At 39.1% G+C, this 16,368-nt stretch overlaps 1 protein-coding gene across 1 annotated transcript in view; it reads left to right on the top strand.

Moving 5' to 3' along the window:
• The first annotated feature begins 988 nt into the window (after positions 1-988).
• Positions 989-16,368, top strand: part of LOC137171990 (leucine zipper putative tumor suppressor 2 homolog) — a 34,588-nt gene continuing 19,208 nt past the window's right edge. The window contains exon 1 of the mRNA XM_067576237.1: positions 989-1,380. The gene's annotated coding sequence lies outside the window, so the exon portion shown is untranslated. The remainder of the gene's footprint in view (positions 1,381-16,368) is intronic.

The following is a 16,368-nucleotide window of genomic DNA, read 5'->3' as shown; positions in this document are numbered from 1 at the left end:
CATTCAAAATAAAAGTATGCAACTTAGTTATGGCACCATTATGTGGGCATGTCAGTGCTGCAGGTCTAAAGGGAGCTTTATACCTTTATATACACTGAATGATTATGGTAAGAAAAACCCATTTCAATGCTCATATGGGTGTTTGACTGTTATTTTAAAGGACCAGTGTGTAGGATTTAGTGGCATCTAGCAGTGAGGTTGCAACCAACTGACAATGTCTCCCGTCACTCTCATGGATGTATAAAGATAATTGGATACAGCGTTAGAGGCGGGGCCCCGTTCATTCAAATAAAAGTTCAGTGGCACATGAAATCAAAAAAGCCACTTCCTGCTGTAAAGAAATTGCCTGGATGAAAACATACTGCGCAGGCTCTATGGGCTGCATGCAACCATTGAGCATGCCAGCTGAGATGGCTAACTCCCAGTTTAGCCCTCCAGCTAAATCATCAGACCGAATGGATCAAATTCTGATAGTGAAACAAGTAATTTTGTGGGGGTTGTGATGCTCAAAATGCTGATTTTGTGATGCTCATGTATCTGCTGATTTTCAGACATCTCTTTCACAATGTAAGTCTATGGGAAAAAAGTCTTTTTGGGCCAGCGTGCATCACATAATGTTGTAATTACACATTACACTGCGCATTCCTGTATCCAGTTTTCTTTATACATCCATCCCCCTTTACATGCATGTAGGAGAACCTATGATGGTTGCGAAACTTGCGATAAATTCGAAAGGCCCTCTTGAGAGCCTTCACATTTTGGTTTTGTCCATTCTGGGCTACTGTAAATACATGGCGGTGCAACATGGCAGCCTCCATGGAAGAGGACCTGCTCCCTATACAGATATAAAGTGCTCATTGTAAAGACACAAAAACACAACAATTCTTATTTTCATGGGATTACACATTAATTAAAGCACTTATGAATATTGTATATATATGTTCTGCCAAATCTTTTCTGCTAGATGCCACTAAACTCTACACACTGCACCTTTAAGACAGACTTGAAAAAAATGTGAACTCATCCTTTAAGGTAAAAATTAAAAAAAAAAAAAAAAAAAAAAAAAAAAATTAGGCTATCTTATTTTGACAGCCATAACCGGATGTAGCCGTTGCTATTGTTGCAAGCTTGTATGTGTCTCTTTAACACGAGCAGCGTCTGTTCAGACCTCCGCACAACAACAAACGCGCTTTACGCGGCAGGAAGAGACCCAAGAAGGAGAAAGAAAGATATTTAACATGTAGGTTTTGTCAGCAGACACCTTCGAAAAGTTAACAGTCTGTGGATAAGAGGATTTTTTAAAAACGGGACAAAGAGACCGTCGCATCCAGATTTTCTCGGCAGACTTTACAGAGCAGAGCAGACTGTCCAACATACATGGTAGGTTTGTTTTTTTTTACTGGGTTTACTGTTGTTTTAATTAACTTAAGAATAATATAATTATTGATTTAAAATGTTTTTTAACGACGTTGTAACTGCAGTAGTACAAATGTGCCGTGTTGTTGTGTTTTGTAACTTGAAAGCAATATATATAAAATCACCTTTTCGTCTCTCTGCACAGGTGTGAAGGTTAAATTAATCACTCTGGTTGGTCATGTGTGTGTTTTTCTGCCCTTCAAGCAAATATAACCAGTTAATATTACTTCATGGAGGAAATTAAGCGTCTTTTTCTACAAGTAGTGCTCCAAACTAAGTCTTTTACCATGTAAAATACTACCTGGGGGCCCCTGGAGTTAGTGTTTTTTTTTTTCTGTCAGATCAGATGTGGTCCAATCTAAAAAGCCACAGTTCCCTTTCATCATTATGTGCATCGACATGACAGGTTGAGTGGGTTTAGACATAACAAAGTGCCTCCTACACTATATCCAGACTCATTTCCTGCTCAGACTTCCAACTTCAGTCCAGATTACGACCCAACAATTTCCTTATCATGGACCTTCAGCATGTTTCTCCACCTCCCTCCTTAAAACAAATCTTACTGCCTTTTTATCTTATCAGTGGTTTTAAACAAGCTAAATGCAAGCCTAGACAGTTCATGCTTTATATGCATGTTGTAGGAATGTGTGTCAGACTGCACAGACTATAAAACACTCCTGCTTTCTTAAGAGTTGTCACACTATCAAAATATGTTTTTAGTCTTGGACTGTTTGCTCAGGGGTTATGTTGGCTTCTGAAGTGGGGAAATATGAAAGAATATCCTTAAACTTCCTTAAACCAGGCATCATTTGGGATTTGAAATCCATGTCTGCTCCATAGATAATAAATAGGGGTCATTGAGTCATTGTTTTAAAATAAAAAATGCTAAAATTCTCTCTTTTCACCTTATCAAATATGAATATTTTCTGTTTTATCTTCTTCTCTGGTATATGTTTGGGTTATGGACTGTTGGTCCAGACAAAATAGGACATCTCAGGTTGCATCTTGGGCTTTGTTTCACATTTTTCACCTTTTTCTGGCATTTTTCAGACCAAACGACTACTAGATTTATCCAAAAATAATCGTCAGATTAATCTATAATGAGAATAATCTTAAATTGCAGCCCTAATGAATATAATATAATAATATTCTCTTGTTCATGGATGAATCATTCTTCACTTCTTTCTGGTCTTCACGGACGTTTTATAGCCCAAACGTTTTTTTTAAACCAGGACTTAAACGTCTTTTAGTTGCAAGAGCTCACCATAATCTTCCCATTCACTGCCTGTTGGGACAGTGGCAGATTTTACAACCCAGTGACAACACAAAACAATCCACGGTCTATTTTCTAGCTTGAGAGAGAGAGCAGTTCACTTTCACTGAACAGCCCTGTGGCGCAGCAATAACATGTGTGAATTCTTAAAATGAATGGCATTCCCCCTCTGACGCCGTCTCGGCTCCACACAGAGCTACTTTTCTCAGAAATGATTGCACTGCCAGGTGAGCTGTGAGACCGGGAACTTCACGGTTTGTGTTTTACCAGGAGAGGAAACAAGAATATAACTCGGTGTTAAACTCACGAAAGTTTGCTTGTTGGTAAATTGAATTTCTATTAAGTGGGATTTATGAGTTCATATGTGCACAGCAGCTCTGTGGTGTGTTAATACACCCAAAATTCCCAGGAGTGCTCATTTAGGTAATGAGGTTAAAAAAAGCACCATCTATTTTAGTATGCAGCCGCCTCATCTGTAAACAAAAGGCCAAATACTTGGAACAAGATGATAACATGACAAAGGCGAACAAACGAACCTCCAGCCCCCCCCCGACTCGACCCCTCCACCCCCCAACTCTGCAGGATGTCATATTCAAATTTCCTCAGCCAAAACACATTGGGGGGGGGAGGTCAAATGCTTACCTCAGCAAGCTTGAAAAGATGATAATTTCTCAAGTGGTTTTCTTTGCACATGACAAGCTTCCGTCAAAAACTGTCAGAAGACGCTTTGTCAGCATATCAGGGTGTTAGCATCCAGCGAAGAGCGCTCCCCTGTTCTAGACACGTCCCTCCATGATTACATGACAGAATGAATGTCTGCAGGCTTACGGCTGGGTTTTATAGCATCTTATCAAATTTGAGTTCGATATTGAAACCACTTATTGAATCAGTGTACTTTTGAATTTCTTATTGAATATAATCAGGGAATCTGGGATGGAAGCAGCTTCTTTGTTCTTCTGAATGTTGTTTTTATAATGCGAGGAGATTAAAGATTCAATGAAAGAGTTTAACAAATATTAACCAATATTTTACCATTGTGGACCAGATTTAAAATCAGAGCCTGACACTTTGTGTGCAGTAAGTATGTTTATGGTTTATTAGCTATGAGTTCTGTTTTATATTTGTAGTTTTGGGAAATATTTGGGAACTTGGCATTCTTGCTGCAGTTGTGTGGTATTATTACAGATGTTTTCGGTGTTACCTGCAGATAAAGTGGTTTAAAGTCTGTGTAAAGCAATATTAAATATTTGCTCTGAGTTTGTGACACCACAGAAAAATGTGTAGTTAACCACACAGCCAAATTTTGAATGAAAAATCTCCAAATATATAAAATTAGGTTTCAGAATCGTGGAAAAAGAAGCAGTATTCTCTGCTCTGAAACTCTGGGGATGTGTCCGCTGAAGGCCTGACTGAACAACCTGTGAGTTAACAACGCTTGTACCAAACTCCCGTATAAACATACACAATCTAAAGTAGGCCTTGTTTGTAGCTGTAAAGCAAGCAACATGGGTGATATTTTAAAAATGAATTAACGTTAGAAGCCACTGTTAAATTCAGCGGGGTTTAAAATAACTCCTTGATCTCTAACGTTGACCAAAAATGGCCCCATTCACCAGTGTCAGCAGATTATCTGAAGTGACTCCCAGTTTTTTCTGATGGAAGTTTGTAAAACTACTTGGTGTAAAAATAATAACCATGAGTATGTGATCTCTAGTGTTTATATAGTGGTGGTGGTGGTGGGGGGGGTTATGCTAGTAACCCCTCTACGTCATCGAGCCACCATTTCAGGCCCGCCCAAAAAACCCTGAACAGAGAAATGGTGAAAAACAATTCAGCGCTCTAACCAACAGTCCACAACCCAAAGATATTCAGTTTACAACCATAAAAGACTGAAGAAATCAGAAAATATTCACATTTGAGGAGCAGGAACAAGAGGTGGCCAATTTTCTGTCTATCAACTAATCAATTAATTGACCGATCATTGCAGCTTTAAAACTAAATATCTTTGAGTCGTGGACTGTTGCTCGGCACAGAAGAAGACATTTAATAACGTCACTTTAAGCTTTGGGAAACAGTGACCGACATTTTTCACCATTTTCTGACATTTTATAGACAAACAAACAACTTTCAAACGGACAAATTAATCAATACTGAGAATAATCCTTAGTCACAGCCCTGATACATTCCCTCGTGTTTCTTTACAGCATTACAACTCGCTATCTGCTCTGTTTGTTCTGGATTTTTGAACCTATTTACATTCGAGTCAGCGGACGTGAGATAGCGTCCCTTTGGACCACTCCCTCCCGTAGAAAATATGTGGCCTCTGATTCACGGTGGCAAATATGTACATACTGTTCTGGCCTCGACTATTAAATCCATTATCATCAACAGAGTCTCTGAAGTAGCAACATCTCTCCTCTTCATAAGATAAGAATTACTGTAGAGTCGTTAAAGTAAAGGACACTTTATTGAAGAGCAGGTCTGAAAGCCTTGAGGTTCAGTGTGTGCATACAGAACATGTTCCTGTGGGTGTACGTCCTTGTGTGTGCAGTACATGGTTGTATCTTTTTAATTATCCATTTGTATGAACACAGCTTGTTGGTTTCTTAGGACTTTTGGGTATGAGGGAGACATGGAGGTGTGAGTATTTCATAATAGAGAACGTGTTTTTCTGTAAGCGATGCTACCTGTCTGTCGTGCCGCTGTGAATATTGCCCTTGAGCCGTTTAAACAGAAGGTCAAGTCCCTCCATTCTTTGCATTAGGCTGTGCAAACCATCTCCCCGAAGAACAAATAAAAAAAACTTTTTAGAAGACAAAGACAATAATGGGAACATGGTGGGAGGTGTGTTGCTGTCAGGCAACATAAAGACCGTGTTGTATTTTTAGTTTTCCTGAAGGCCCATCTTGTCAAATGAAATGCTTATTTAGTATTTTGTGGGTTTATGTTGTGTCCCATTTCGTCGCCGGTTGTGTGCTGTAATTAGTGATGCTGCACAGATTCCCAGACCTCAGTATGTAAAACGCTCCGAAATAATTGCTCTGTGACTTGGTGCGGCTTTTCAGACAATAAGCCGTGACGCAGAACGAGCTACAGGCTTATGTCTGTTTAGTCTCCACATGACAACAGAAGAAACACATCTCGAGTAAAAAAAAAGACCTCTCAAGATTGTGTCTTTAAACATCTTCAAACGTAATATCTGCTAACAGAAGACTCGCTGAAGGCTGTTTTTTGCGGGCAGGTGAGGATTTCACGGATAGTTAGCAGACTGCTGGTTGTTAAAGATCTGCTGTAGTGTCAGAACACTGTATGACTCGGGCAATATGCTGAATCCACAACACATGCAGCGTGTTGACATAACAAAGGTTATGCACTGCAGTTAACCGTCAGCCTTCCTTTTTTAATTCCTTTTAGAGAAGGTCTGAATAGATTTTAATCTGCTTTCTAATGTTTCTTTAAACCTCTGTGGAAACTAGATAATGTTTACTGTGACGGGATGATTCAAATCTTTAAGTTGTTAGTCACAGAAAACAAGTCCACCGTACATCACAGTCATGAGTATGTATGATAGCCATCGGTTCTTGTAAACAGTCTTTGACCCTCGTCTGCTGGGTACACGTGTCTGTAAATAACACGGAGGCGATTCTTGTTCCTCTTACCTTGTCAACACAAATCAGTGACTGAACCACCTTTGTCACATGTGGTTACATCAAATTTTCTCTCGTTTAATCAGTTCATCCTGTCCTTTCATTCCATGCAACACTTTGTAAACTCTGTTCAAGAAAGGTTATTATAAACTAGGAGTGGCTGATGTGGTCACTGAGGAAAAATCCTGTGCTGCGTGCGTTTCTCCCCACTCAGAAATGATTTCAGATGATTTCGCAACATAACAATAATTCAGCCTTTCAGACCAAGACACACAAACATTTAAAGGTACCCCGTGTAGTTTTCTCGTAAACAAACACAGAAATGTTTACTTTCGCTGATTCGCACAAAAACACATTGTTTGTATGCTCGAGGCCGAACAAATATGCTGAATGGATTTTTGTCCTCACAAAAAAAAAACAAGCAGATGTTTTTTAGAAAAATATTTTGATGTCAACGTTGTCCAGCACTTCTTCCCTGCTGTTTTCTGGCGTATTGCGACATTTTGTTGGCGCGTCACCACCACCAACTTTCAATCAGTGGAATAGCATGAACCCGAGCGATGTCCTAGAGCTTTAATTTTATTTTATAGACGTATATGTATCACTACTCGTGTGATTTATGTGTGTGGAAGTAGAGCACGAGATGCAAACAAAACAGGGATCTGCTCCATGACACCAGTAGTGATCAAACTCTCCACAGAGTGTCTTTAATCTCTCTCATGACACAGTATTATGATAACTAACGACCCAGACAGATCTCTCTCTCTTGTGTCATATCATAATACCAGATTTAAATATCTCTCAGCTCTAATCCAGATTTTTTTTCTTCAGTGATCTGCAACTGCAAATCTTTCCCATTCTTCTACCTCCCTCACAGACTCGCTGGCTTCTCTCCTCCCCAGGATCGGTTTGGTATTCTTAGATTCATAGCCAGCTCTGAGTCTTGTGCGCAGCTGGACTGCACAGCTGTTTTAGGGGCACTGGGAGTCAGGGGCCGGGGTTTTAGAGACCCCCCCTCCACCTCCACCTCCCCTCCCGATCCCTGAGCCTAGCAACAGACCAGGACTCTGTCTAATCTGGAGCAGGTAACGTCTTTTGAAGAATACAGACGATAGAAATTATTTAGAGGTTTTACTGACAGATGCATAACACAAATTCAAATTCAAATTCAAATAAGCTTATTTGAATTTGAAAAAAAACAACAATTTTTTTGCATAACACACACACTATTTTATACACATAAAATACACACATTTTTGACTAGGTGCATGCGTAACCCTTTAACGCAGAAGTATAAATCCAGTTTTAGTGGCCTGGATATTTAGTCGTGTTTAAATCTCCTCTACTGACAATATAGTGCTGTTTAATTGGACTTTTTTCACAAGTCACAGTAGGAAAAGAACAGGTGTAAACAAGTTATGATGAAAAATATAAAACAGAGATGAGCAAAGAGCTAATTATATCATCACTATCCCTGTAATCTGAAAATACTGAAAATACTAATATCTGAAAAGCAACGTGTTTGATTATAATAAGCTTTATTTTACAAAATAGTCAATACAGACGTCATCTGCTGTTTTTATCAAGGCAAGTTTATTTGTATAGCACATTTCAAGGTGCTTTACATAGAGCATAAAAGGCATCAAGACAGACATATAAAAGCAACGCAAGGCAACGTGAAGAGACATTTAAATACAGTTTAAAAAGTATTAAATTTGGAAATAAAAAGAAGCTAAAATAGAATAAGACAGTCGCTCAAACGACCAAACGCAACAAATGAAAACTATGTTCTTCCATCATGTGACATCAGTGAAACTAAATTTCCATATGAAGACAGTCATTGGTAGAATAACCAGGCACCTAAATATGAAGATGAATCAATAAAGGCACCTTCTTGATTTAATTTTATTCTGCTACAAATAAGGAATAAAGTTGATTTGTTGAAAAGCACCACCACGATGAAGAGGTACAGAGGAATAAGGAGTGTTACCTTATTGCCCTGTCTGGCTGAATTTGGCTCTTAAAGACCACAGAGCTGTAGTGAAAGTACAAAGATGAATGAAATACTCGCCGCCTGTAGAGCAGTCAGGGTTGTTTTATATCTTTTAGTATGACGGGAAGTGAAAATGATGCTGCCAGCGTTCATCCCTTGAATACTGATGACCACCACACAATAGAAGAACTCACCTCCTTGTACATTTCCAGCATGCTGTATAAATATATAGAGATGTTTTTACTCAATCACTGCTCCCACCAGTATAACCACATTCTTTTTTTTTTTTTTTTTTTTTTAAATCTTTTCCAAATGTTTGACCTTTTTCTTTCCTCAGATATGTCTGACATTGTTGCATCTTTTTCCTGCAGCCACTTTGAAAGTGGACCCCAAGGAACCAGCGCAGCAGTGATTAGATTTACAGTTTCGTAAACAGCTCTGATAAGATGCCAGAACGGCCGGACTTCGTTGCCTTCACGGCAAAGTCAGCTTTATCGACATCGCACATCAATGGGGAGGAAAAAAAAAAAGTGTCCTTGGAGGGAGAGAGAGAGAGAGAGGGAGAGAGAGAGAGGGAGGGAGGGGGACACTTTTTATCCTGGATAATGTTGAAGGTGTCAACTGAAGTCATCGAATTACTCATATTGCGTCGGGTATTCTGATGTGTGCTTTTATTTATTTCAGAATGATAAAACATTCCTATGACTGATGGAAAGAGAAGTACATTATAGCCGCTCGGATTACATCGACTCAGACCTTCAGGGTTAGTCGGAGGACACGGGCACGATTTTGTCATCTTTGGCCTTGTGCCCGAGTCTGAGCTTATTTTTTTTGTGTGTGTGTGTATTTACGTTGAAAAGTAAGTCGTGTCGGGAAGGATATTTCACACAGCATGTACATGCAGCGTGTTGCATCATCTGTTGTCACTTGTGGATGATTATGTGCTCTAAAAAAAGACGGCGAGCTCTGTTCCCATGAGCAGCGGTGACTGGCGGTGGTAGTTAGTGTGATTATGACATTCACAGCTGCTGCTGCAGGGAGGCGCATATGTGCTAATGTACAGCACAGACCTGAAGCCTCCCTGACTCCTACTTCATGTCTCTCATTCCCTTGTTGCTCTCACACTCTTTTCTCCTCTCTCTCACCACCGCTCGTTTTCCCACTTACTTACTCTTCAGCTGTGTCAACCGCCTTGGTATCCTGCTGTAATCCATCTCACACCCTCCGACTGCGGTGCAGGCCCAGAGCTATTCTCACAGACTGCGGTCAGGAACATGAGAAAACACTGAAATAGAAAAGCAAACAGGTCAGCAATTTTGAGATAGAGTCGTCCCAAACAGAACACATCCCTGCAGCACATAAGTCATTTTTCACTATGTTACAGGAAAGGATTCGATTAATCAAGAAAATAATCAGCAGATTGATCAAAAATGAAAACAAAGGTTAGTTGTGGCCCTAAATGCATTTGTGATGCAATAGATATGCTTAGAAATAAACCTATAAAGTCAGTGATCATGAATCTTTGAATTGCATTTAACAAAACTATTGGAATCAGAAAAGTAATTCATAATTTCCACCTTTAACTAGCTGTAGTCATGTGCACACAGTGTGAGATTATTGTTGACAGTTTACTTTGAAATAAAGTGTGTAGCATAATCTGGCTAAACTGCTTGGTTACTACTCATGTTTCTTTCCCCCATCTGACTTGTTGCTGTCTTCCCAGATCTCAGATAATTACTTTGGTGAATACAAATCAATCATAACCGATAAAGAGGATGGCCAGAATTATGAAAATAAGTTGAAATAAACAGGATTATCCTTTTACGTTTTAACTCTTCTCTTCTCTGTTTCAATCTCTACTCCAGTATTTCTTCACTTTTGCCATCATTTCCCATTTTCGTTCAGTCTCACCCAACAAGGTCATAATACTCTTTCTTTCTTTTTTTTTTTCTTTCCCTGACAGGTTTTCATAAATGGTCAAACTTGGCTGTTTCATTTCAATTGGAAACTCATGACCCAGAGTAATATGTCATCTGTCCGTCACGCGTCCTTTTGTTTGTTTCTGAAGTTTAGAGCTGGGGATATCAGTCTCGGGTGACAGATCCTCAGTGTTCCTGACATTTTGTCCAGGCTGTCCTGAAAATCTTAAAAAACATTGTTTCAACTGTTCTGTCTCCATCCTTGTTCCCTTTTTCTGTCTTACATTAGTTTTCCTGCACTTGGAGGTATGTAGCTGGACTTATGTAAGTCGGACGACCCCTCCCTGAGGTTGGTTGTTTGGATATTTTTAAATACACTTCTCTTTGCTCTCTGTGTGATTTCTGGCCTGATTATTCTCCTGCTGGGAGGCCACGAGATGGACAACAGAGAAACACTCTATTAAACCCACATACTGATACGCATCAAGTGATATCTTACACATACAAGACACAAGTCAGCGATATCGTGTGTACAAAAGACTTGACAAAAGGCTTCCCGTCGGGTGGGAGGCAGGTTGACTGCGAGGTGAAGAGGGTCGCAGGGAAGAACGAGGGTGCAAATTATAAACTATGTGGGTGGTGGGATGCACTGTGGGGCAGTAGCCACGTCACAGCGTTGCATAAGGACTTACACAGGCAGAAAGAAGCACTCAAACAATGCCCAGTCCATCCATCCATGTTAACATAATAACATCTAGGCTGGTTTGTTGTTGACTTTTTCTGTTCTATGTATTCATTTAGCTATTTTTATCTCTTTACTTTTAGTCGGCAGATAAACACATCAGCAATTGGACCTTTCCATGCAGGCTCTCTATCGTAAAGTCAAAACAAACAAAACAAATAAACCCCATAATTAAACATAATTATACTGTAGATCATATCCAGTTTACTCAAACCAATCTTTTTTTTTCTTCACAAGGACAGTTCATGTGGTGCTTTTATTACCAGTTAAACACAGTTTAAGGGCTGCAAATAATGATTATTTTCATTATCGATTAATCTGTTGTTTTATTTTGTCCTCAAAATGTCAGAAAATAGTAAAAAAAATGCTCATTATCATTTCAAACAGCCGAAGGTAACAGATTCAAATCGCTAATTTTATTCAACCAACTATCCAAAACAAATCCCAAACCCTGATATTCAGTTTACCATCATATATGATAAAGAAAAGCTCGTGTGTAAGTGAATATTTGGCATTTTTGCTTGAACAGAACCCCTAAAAAAACAAATCAATTATCAAAATATTTAAATCTCTATTGTTTGACTAATTGATTAATCGTCTAATGGTTGCAGCTCAACACAGATTATATGCACTTATATATGAAATATATGATTTACACCAACAATCTAATTACACCAACATTTCACACCTACACGGGCAAAAATGACTCCAGATCAACCACTGTATATTTCTAGTTTGACAAAAAAAAGGGTCCACTTACCAGCTTTTACTGGATCTTTCAGTTGCTTCTCATGACCTTCATCAGTGGATGTAGTTTGCTCGGTTGTCGTGGAGATAGCTCAACTTATATTTCCACAGTTTTGAAGGAATGCCTTAAATTGTACACGCAGGACTAGATGATAATTGAATATTCTTGTTTATCGACTTTTAGTGGAGTCATATTGTGATGATATGATCGTCTTATTCTACTAATATCATTTGTCCAAAGTAGTGATTCGGAGTAAGTTGTAATTAAGAACAAAATTAGCTATTGAAGTTTGGTCTCATGTAATGCAAAACAGGAGAACACAGTCTTTTGCTTTGAAAATCAGTTTTTTTGTAAATTATTTATCATGCATACATTTGCCATATCAATACTGACATTGGAAACTATCCTTAAACCTCAACGATCTCAACCGTTTCGGCGAGCCCTAATAGCCATGTATCCATCAAATATACATTTAAATAATGCTAGTTTCACAAGAATGACCTCACATTATCTGCAATGCTGTGGTTTTTAGGAGCAAGGCTTTGCATTAAAACGGTTGCAACATTTTGCATAGCGAGGTTCAGTTCATGCTCAGCACTTTTTTAATAACAGACATCTTGTTTTTGAACATTACTTCTCCCAACAAAACACCACCTCTTCACTCGCAGCTGCAGGGTTTGGTCCTTCCCTCCCTCCACGGTCGCTCTGACCCCTCTGTCGTCCCTGTTTCCTTCCTCATCCTCAATCCCTCACTACCAACTGCACAGTAGGAAATCAATTTTTTTTTTTTCTCTCTCTCCGTAGATTTTTTAGATGTAGGAGGATGTTTGAGGTTTGGCCCGGCTGTTTCTACGTGAGCATGTCTGAGAAAACGCAGACATTTTGGGGCTGTTTAAGATGGAATGCGATGCTTTCCATGTGGGCCATCTATTCGCCGTCCAAACAAGGCATACATGCCAATTTTCCCAGCGGATTGGATTCACATCCTCTGCCCATTTCATCCTTTTTTTTTTTTAAATAAGCAGCTGTATGATTTCAGAATTTCCAGTCTCCTCTTTAAAAAAAAGTAGTTTCTTTCTCTGCATTTATGCTTTTTATTATGTTCTCGACCACAAGCGTATATGAGCAAACAGCTGTCAGATGAAAATGAATGGCATGTTTTCAGTTGTTTTATAACAGTCAATTGTGCATTTTAGCATTGCCTCCCAGAGTACATTAGTGTCAACACCTCTGTTTTTTTTTATGATATCCCACTCATGCTGCACTACTTCCCTATTTTCTGAATGGCGTTTGTTCAGGGTGTTGGTCCCACCGTCTCTCATTGGGGTTATTAACTCGCTTGGAGCCTTTTGTCACACAGTTGAAGAGTAAAATAATAAACGTTAACTGCTGCGGGGTGGCAATGTTTGGATATGGAAGAGGTGGGCCGCCACCCTATTCCTTAATAGTGTGTGAGTACACGTTCACGTGCTTTTTGTGAGTGTGCGTGCCTGAAAGCCTGGCAAACACAGAACCTCATTTATCCTCATTACTTCTCCTCTATTACGCTGCCCTTCTCAATAGGTATCTAAATTTATTTCCTGCACCACATCCTATTTAATGTAACACGCACTGGTACTAACTATGAATGTAATCAGGCTCTAAATCGCAGACTGTTCATTTTTGTGCATTGCTTTGAGGTTTTGGTGTCTTTTTTAATAATTGAATAACTGTTTAAACATTTGATGGTTCAAGGCTCTCTTAATTTATTGTTTTTCTTGGTCTTTCATAACTGTAAATGTAATATTTTTGAATGACATCACCTTGGTTTATTGACCAAATGATTAATCGATCAATCATGAAAATAATTAGCAGAATAATTGATACTTATGCATGTAGAAATGCAGCTACAGACAGTGTTTCAGTAAATGCTTCTCGTTGCAAAGCAGGTATAATCGTCATTTTTTTGGGTGGGGGGGGGGGTAAAAATCCACAAATTTCTACCATAAATCAATCCGAGCACTTGAACAGACGGACACACCTTCACTTCATCTTCTCCTTTTGTCATTTTATAGAGCATCAACATTCAACAGCTGTCGCAAACCATTAGTCGATTGATTTTCTCGTTGTCTGTTCAGAGGCTTCAGAGCGATACGAGAGAATCTTCCGTACGATTAACACCGTGATGGATCAGCCGTATTAATTCAGTTTACACCAAAGTCCAGTGAGATCTGAGAGGAATGTCAAAAGGTGAGAGAAAGATGGAGACAGACTTCATCTCTATTGATTGTTAAGTAGGGATGAAGAGACGGATGTTGTAAAGAAGTACTTACTGTGGGAATAAAACCTTTTTTTTTTTTTTTTTTTTTACCCCTGTAATGACAGTAAAGTTTAATCAATCACCTTTTCAATCAGAGGGCATGCATCTGCTTTGAACTGTCATGAAAGCAGTAAAATGGCTTTACTTCCTGAGGGCGATGAACGAGTAACTCCTCACCGGTTACTTGTTCACTACATCGATTGTTGATCGATTTGCGGGTCAGTTAGCAGGTCACAGTGAGGTTTATCGGTATTGACGGCTGTCTTTAGAGGTGCCTGTTCAGCAGATGAATAATGTGATGAAATGGTAATCGCACCCTCTACTCTCTGTTTACCCAGCACACGTGCTCCTATTTCTGTATCTCTCTCCCTCTGCTGTAATGAGGATTATCCCCATCCGTGCAGAATAGCAGGGGAGGGGAGCGGCCCTAACACCTGTTTATGATCTGCGGGTTAACTGTCAGCCTTTAAAATAAACAGCTATTAACGTATTACTTTACAAGGCTTCTACCTAACCCTCTGCACCTTTCCTCTTACAGTCCGACCATATAAAATACACTATGGCTTGGCACGGTGACAGTTTAAGAAGCCGTCTGGATTGAGATGCATAACATGTGGGAAGCCGCAGTGTCCTCAGCTCTCCCATCTGCCTGTAACATACTGTACTAGTATTTTTGCAGACAGACGGAAGAGCTGAAGGTTTGCATAGCTCTTAAGTAAAGCCTGTACAGTGGCAGCAACCCCGCAGGCAGTTGGAAAGTAACGCTGGGTTTTAGCAAACATCCCTGATCCTGCTGTTAAAACAGGATGCTTATTAACCAGTTAGCTACTTCATTCGCTCTCAGTTTCAGTTTCTACCACAGCACACCACAACTGTAAGGTTCAGACTTCCAGTTTAGACTGGAGATCCAGTGCAAACACAACCTCATGGTGGTGTTTTCCTTCATTTTATTCAATTATTGAGTCGTTATTGTTGTTTTTATGGTATTTTTTTGGTCCAAAAACATGCATAAGCAATAATTAGTACAGTGCATACCTCAGCCTTTTTTTTTTTTTTACAATCTTCTAAATTTGTTATGTAAATAAGAGCATGTTTTGAAATTTTTAATCTGCATTTGAATCTGATCAACATCAAACATCTCAATCTGCATCAAAAACTAAGAACCTGTTTCTTGGTCTGTGGTTTAACTTTTTATTAAATTGATCTATTAACTGATTTTTAGAGGAAACTAAATTTCCAGTTAAAGTGAAGTTAGAGATCCAAACTAATCATAATCTCCTCCATTGAGGTTACGACATGGGCTGGATGGTTGTCAGTTTCTATTCGTTGAAAACTAGAATATCACATTTAGGTTGATTAATGTTGGGGATTTTTGTACAGCCCTAGTAACAACAATGTACCTGCGTGTTAGTGTCTCTTAATGCCTAACTGGCCTTCAGGCTAGTGCTAAAATGCTGCGCGTGTTTATAGATTTCAGTTACACTTTGACAGGACGGAGGAGGGACGGATTGCACGCTGAAAAGTTAGGCTGAAAAGAAGAGAGTTCAGTAAACCTGAAGAATTGGATTTGAGCCCAGTGGCAGTGGAATATTTCTTTTTCTATTAGTGTGATCAATTTATTTTACCTGACCTCCTGTCCTTTGCTGTGAAGGCGGTAATGCTAAATGTAATTTTAAAGTAATATGCAATTACAACCTTCTCATGGCAGCAGGATAGTGCATAGTCAGTTTGAAATAATGGCTGTCTGGTGGTCTACTCACCTCAGGCACTTCTTGTAGTTTCTTAATGCTCTTCTACTCCACTTACATATTGCTTTACCACTAATTCACCAGTATAATGAATTACAGATGGACTTTTTTCTAGATGGTGGCAGCATGCTTCTCACCTTTTTCTTTTTAGATGTCAAAGCAGAATTTGATCCGAAATTCGTCTGTTTTATTAACATTTACCTAATTTAATTTCTGTAAAACATGATCTTTTTTCTTAGAAACTGTATTTGTCTTAATTTTAAACTGCGTGACCTTACAAAATAACAAAGACTCCGTGGGAAAACCCATAAACCTTTTGTGGTGGTTCATAAATATGCGAAGGAATAAACAGTTAAGTTGTTTAGTGAACTGGGTGTTAGTTTTGGGCTCAGTCTTCACTCTTGTTGACATGGAAAATTCCCCCAGTTTCAACCTTTTCTCAGTGTGAAGGATTTTTGCCTTCATGACTCAGATTTTCCTCTTTCTCACTGTTCTATAAACACACTTGTCACATTTCAGGTTTTTCCAACTCTCCACAGCGGTAGTAGTTTGAGTGCTTCTCTTTTGCTGATTCAACAACATG

The sequence above is a fragment of the Thunnus thynnus genome, chromosome 20, assembly GCF_963924715.1.
Source record: "Thunnus thynnus chromosome 20, fThuThy2.1, whole genome shotgun sequence".
NCBI lineage: Eukaryota > Metazoa > Chordata > Actinopteri > Scombriformes > Scombridae > Thunnus > Thunnus thynnus.
The sequence above is the reverse complement of the archived record's forward strand: the minus strand, read 5'-3'. Positions and strand labels throughout refer to the sequence as shown.